Source organism: Takifugu flavidus, chromosome 4, assembly GCF_003711565.1.
Source record: "Takifugu flavidus isolate HTHZ2018 chromosome 4, ASM371156v2, whole genome shotgun sequence".
Taxonomy (NCBI): domain Eukaryota; kingdom Metazoa; phylum Chordata; class Actinopteri; order Tetraodontiformes; family Tetraodontidae; genus Takifugu; species Takifugu flavidus.
In genome coordinates this window covers 6,487,207-6,493,206 of record NC_079523.1, presented here as the reverse complement: position 1 = coordinate 6,493,206, position 6,000 = coordinate 6,487,207, and the positions used below count along the sequence as shown (strand labels likewise).

Below are 6,000 nucleotides of genomic sequence, written 5' to 3'. Positions count from 1 at the left end.
TATTATTTGTATATGAGTTGAAAGGTAGCATATAGAGACATGGCTCATGTGTCACCAGGTCGAGCATATTACTATTACAATATGGGTACGTCCACACAAGGCTTTTTGTTGAATTGCACAACGGTTTCTGCTTCGTGATGTGACTACCTCCCTGCCAAGGTGAACAAACAAAGTACCAGACCAATCTCTACTGGAGGCCTTGAACACGGCACTGTCAACCATCCCTACAGATGCTTGGCTACAAGATGAAGAGCATGAACAGCCAGAAAGAGCAAACTGCCCTATGGAGGAGAAGGCTAGAGGCAAAAATTGTGGCGGCACGGAGAGAAGTCAGCCTTCTAACAGAACTGAGTAGAGGTGTCAATCTAAAGAAAGAGCTGCCCAAAAAATGTAACAAACTGTCCACAACTGAGGCACTGGAGACTGCTAAGCAAAGGCTCACAGCCCTGTCTAGCTGACTGAAGAGGTACACAAGAGAGGTAGAGGTTGTAGATGAGAGGTAGAATAAACAAGGTGTTCTCCACCAATCCAGCTAAGGTCTACTCTCAATGGCAGGGCAACAAGATGACAACAGGCCTCTCCAGGGCTGAGACTGAGCAATACTGGGAGAGTATCTGGGACAAAGAGGCAATGCACAATACTAATGCCCAATGGCTGCAAGATCTACAGACAGCACAGTTAACTTCCAGAACAAGTCCCAGTAGTCATCACCTTAGTAGGCATCCAAACAAGAGTTTGGAGAGATTCACGCCTACCGGCTTAAGAAGCTGACTGCACTCCATGGACACCTGGCAGCACAGATGGACCAGCTGCTAACATCGGGGAACCACCCAGAGTGGCTAACCCAGGGCCGGAAAGTCCTTATAATGAAGGACCCTCAGAAGGGCACAATACCATCCAACTACCGGCCCATAACCTGCCTCAGCACCACATGGAAGCTCCTATCAGGCATCATAGCGGCTAAGATCAGTAGGCACATGGATCAATACATGAGCAGAGCACAACACCAGAGGTGCTAAGCACCAGCTACTGTTTGACAGGGGAATTCCCCAGGACTGTAGGACGTGACACACCAACCTGTTCACTGCCTGGACTGGTTACAAGAAAGCCTATGACTCAATGCCACACACATGGATACTGGAGTGCCTAAAGCTGTATAACATCAACAGGACACTAACAGAGTTCATCCAAAACTCCATGAAGCTGTAGAACATGACTCTAGAGGCCAAAGCCAATTTTATGGGTGAGCATCAGATGCGGCATATATCAAGGAGATGCATTCTGGTGCATTCGTGTACTAACCCTTGCCGGCCAATCTTTTGAAAAAACACAGGTATTATTTACCCGCATAACTCCCCCCCCCCCACCCTTCCCTCGGTGTCTCTCTGTGTCCCCCCCAATCAGCAGATCCCTTCAAAACAAAAGCAGGCAGACATACTTGACATTTTCATTTCAGACACACCCTAGAACAATGAATGTGAATACCACATCCAGAGTTCATCACCATCCATTGTCCCCAAGTATGCCTTCATTTTTCTTTATTGTTCTCTTATGACATTCATGCAGCCTTGTTAAAAGAGAAAAAAAAACAACAAACACACAACCAACCTTGAAAACAACCTTTTTTCCCCCCAGTTCTGAGTTTAGAGGGCCTTTTTTGCACAACTGTGCTTGGGAAATTGCAATCCATTAATGAGCCTCTACAAGGCAAACATCGTGCTTAATGACCAGGTCATAAATACCTTTATCTCCAAGGAACGCACAGTACAATAGTAATAGTGAATCATACCTCGTGACACTACTATGGAGAGTGTAAATTAATCAGCCTATATTCAGGTTACACATGAGGTTCAAAGCTTCAAAGTTTAAATTTAGATATTTAATCACTGCCTGTTAAGTTATTGGAAAAGAAATCTCAATTTCCTTTATATTTCTGCTGGAGGATTCAATTATCTCTCTCTGTCCTTTTTCTCAAGTTCCCTCTCTCCAGCTGTCTATCCCCTCCCTCACCACCAGGGGCTTTGCGCTCCGCACCGCGCCGGCAGCACTCTTTCCGTTTCGGAGACGGGAGACTTCAGACGCGGAGAGCGCTGGCACACGGGACGCACGGAGCGTCTGTCGCTCTCATTCCGATCGCGCCGGGGATGGTACGCCTCTCTCATTGCGGGAGCAGCGGGAAGACGAATGGACGGCATCACGTCCTGTGGCAACTTGTCGAGCCAAAGGCGTGTGTTTCCGCCACCTGATGACAAGGTAAGACTTTCCCTGGTGTTCAGTCATAAGATTTAAGCAAATGAGAAAGTTATCCATGCTCCGTATCTTGGTTTTGTACATAGAACTCAACCAAACCCGCACGAAATTACGGTTCCTTTTTTGTGCGCGGCATTTGGGGGGTGGGGGGTGTCATTTTGCGCAAACGGGATTTTTATGAGTGCTTGAATTATTTGCGTGGATGAATTTGTCAAAGCATCATTGTGGTATTTACGCTGCACCGGATCTTTTCTGTCTGCTTGTTCAGGCTCTCGTCAAAACTTGTGGCCACTTGTAACACAAATTTGTGGCAGCCGCTTTTCTTCTGATTGCGGTGAGCAGCGCGCGGAAGAAAAGTCATGTTTCCGATCCGTAAAGCACCGCCACGTCGCAGTTCTTACCACGGTGGATAGGAAAAATCACCTCTTTGTGGTCTGGATAAATGCGCTGCATAAATTTATGGTTAAAAAAAAAGAAAAGACCGAGCAGCAGCAAACTGTAAACGTGCGTCTCCTGTCCGTGCCAGATGGACCCATAACGCTCAACCCCAACAGGAGAGGCTCATTTTAATATGTATCCCAGGTGAAGTGACGGACTATAGAAAGGAAATGCCGCGGAAGCGTCGTGGCTGCAGCCACTTGATGCGCCAACAGAATGCGTTTATGGAAGTTGGATGTGTGCCGCTCTGTTCAGTGACCGAAAGAAGATTTAGACGCAGCCATGATTGGGAATTTTAACCGGAAAACATTGTTTGCACGTTAGTTATATTCCATTCCTTTATACGTTGTTCTAAGTAAAGAAAAAAAACATTTCCTTAAATAGACATCTTGAATAAGAGGTGATTGCATTCGTGCCTTTTCAACTGCTCCTCAAACTTTTAATATTACGCGACACCAACTGTCCATTTCTGCATTTCATGCGTGTTATAATTCTTCGCTCTGCCTTTTACTGTAGTGTCATGTCACAGATGTCTTGTAAGTATATGGAAATCAAGACAGGTGATTGGTGCACATGGCATTTAGAGCTGCTTCGGCAGCATCCCTTCAGCCCGTATAACGGCCACAGATGAGCGGTCAGGCTCAGTGAAGAGAAATGAAATGCATGAAAATTCAGCAGCCAGACACAGATAACCGTACACAGGAGGATAGTTGCACTTCCCTCACCATCCATCCTCGTCTCCTCATCTCATCTCTGCGATGTGTGAATTAAAGTCAGCCCTCATGCTGCAGGAAAGAACGCGTGAACGCGAGGTTAAAGTGCATTTTTGCGCCCAGAGAGAAGTGGGTGACCTTGACTGAGGTCTGGAATGCTCAACTTACCCCTTGGGGGTGTCTACGCTCTTGATTGTCTGCTTCAGAAACGTCGTGCTTGCATGTGCGCCGACTGCCGATGTGGCCTCAGTTTATCATTTATCCTCAGCTAATTGGTGTTGGGGTAACTCAGAGAAATGCCTGCAGGTCCCAGCAGCCAATCAATGGGTTTAATTTTCCAATTAGGTGTAGATCTGTACAGGAATCCATCAAAGAGGCAGAACCTCTGGGTGAGGACAACGACCTTTATTGACCCTGTGTTTGTAGAATTGATTTTCTAGGTTATAACGCGGGATGGATGCTGGTTTGGGTGAAGATCAGCGAAGCTACTATATTCACAGCTGAATGCATGCACAAAGTTCTCCAGAGCCGCAATACAACTGATATTGTGCACGTGCTTCTGAGTAAGGTTGTTGATCTTTGGCAGTGATTTCATTTCGGTTTTCTGCTTCAGCCGTGGCAGCAGCAGCTACGGTAACTGTCTTCAATTAGCACACAAAACACAGACTCTGGCTGACAGGAAACAGGAAACCATTTCAGTGCAAAAGGAAACAGAAGAGGACAAGAAATGGCCTGTGCTCAGTCACAGGTGAGTGTCTGCTTCATGCACCGTGTGCCGGATGCCAGTTATTCACCTGGGGGTCCAAGCAGGGTCGACATTAAGGGCCATGTAGCCATAATCCAGATGGCTGATTATGATTTACTGTATGTACTAAAAGTGAATGCATCAGCTTGAGCTATGGGAGTCGGTGCCAATTCCAGGCTGGCTTTTTAACACTTTTTAACACATGCACACACACACGCACGCCCACCACAAAGCCGCCCTGAGAAATCATTTATAGATGCAGCCGTTCACCGTTGGGAGACATTGATTACCGTTTACCAGGCTGGCTTGGACGACAGAGTTACACAGGGAAAAAAAGGGCGGTAGCAAGAGAAGGAGAGGAGTGGATGGATGATAGATGACACTTCTGCGGCTGTAAAGATGACAAATTTAGGCAGCTAAATGGTTTTTAGCGTACAGAAAGAGAAGGCATTCCAGGATGGGACTGACCGAGCTGGTCCTGTACGGGAATGGCCGATTCTTTCCTTTGCAGCTCTGTATAATCGCTCCTTCTCGTACGAAAACACACACACACACACACACCTCCAAGCATTTACTCCCCTCGCTGCTCACGCCTGCTGTCCTGTTGGTGCTCAGGGATGGGACCTCCTCCCAGACAGGGACTCCATCGGCTGTATAAACACTCGAGCTCCTTAATCAAAGTGCAACAAGGGGAGAGGACAGTGTCGGCGCAAGATTTTTTCCACATCTCTCTGCACTGGATTTGAAAGGGAAAAAAAAAAAGGTTCCAGGCAATGTTTTGATCCAACAAAAATCTATTTGCGGTGGAGGTTAAATGGCTGCAAGGCTTTTTGGGCCTGTCTCTCTGTCTGCATCTGTATCTATCATCTTCTGTTGTCTTCAATCGCTCATGTTCAGCTTTTTGGAAAATTGGGAAACAGTACCTCAGAGGCATCGTTGATGCTGTGCGTGTAGAGGAGTGGGGTGGGTTGGCGGGGGGAGGGGGCAGAGGGAAAAATAGAGAGCAGTATCGGTGCGTTATCTTCTGTCAACGAGGGGGCTGTCTGCTCCATGAGGCCACCTCATTCACTATTGTCCACGATGGAGCGTTTGACCAACGAGTATCACCCAGCCGATCTCTTTAAACTGGGGTGGGGGTGTCACCTCAGCAGGACAGGTCATTGTAATAGTACGGTGGTCTATAGTACAGTATATAGTCTATAGTATAGTTTGGAAGAGCGTGTGTTTTCTTTGTGCTGTGTGTAGGACAACAGTCACATGAGTAGCAATGACAGAAACATGGTGTGGAAGGTTTTTAATTGTTTATTTATACAATACTTTACCTTTGTGGAATATTTGGTGTCCTTCCAAACACCTCCCCATAAAACAGATAAACACATACAGTATCAGAGTGAACTGGCCTGTTTTTCTATGATCTGTGGTCGTTTGGCTTTCTGTTGAAGTGTTAAAGCCTTGGTGGCCTTTCATTAAACAAAGCTTTTTCACTTTCTTCCAAAGTTATTAGATGAATCTGTCGCCGTGTGGTGCATTCTCCACGTAAGCTGTGAAAAATAATGTGGATTGATAGCAGGGATGAGCCTAGCTGTCCGTTCTGTTTTAATAATTCCCATTTTCACCCGGCTGACAGTCAGATCTGACGTGAGAAAGTGAGGTGCTGTTCTCTACCGAGCTAATAAGCAAAATGTAGGCAGGGTTTTCGAAATAAACTCCTGTCTGCGCGCTGTTTCGACATAAACATCTCTTCAAAATAAAGCTTTACTTTAATGACTGAGTTGCAGTACTGTTTTGCTGTAAGGCTCCAGAAAAGTTCTTCTCCACAGAGATGACACGATGTTTATTTTACCTCCTTTTCCC

At 46.3% G+C, this 6,000-nt stretch overlaps 1 protein-coding gene across 5 annotated transcripts in view; it reads left to right on the top strand.

The window, feature by feature from the left end:
* The first annotated feature begins 2,023 nt into the window (after positions 1-2,023).
* Positions 2,024-6,000, top strand: part of LOC130524891 (cadherin-22-like) — a 115,876-nt gene continuing 111,899 nt past the window's right edge. For all 5 annotated transcript variants that reach the window (XR_008950277.1, XR_008950276.1, XM_057031410.1 and 2 more), the window contains exon 1: positions 2,024-2,253. The gene's annotated coding sequence lies outside the window, so the exon portion shown is untranslated. The remainder of the gene's footprint in view (positions 2,254-6,000) is intronic.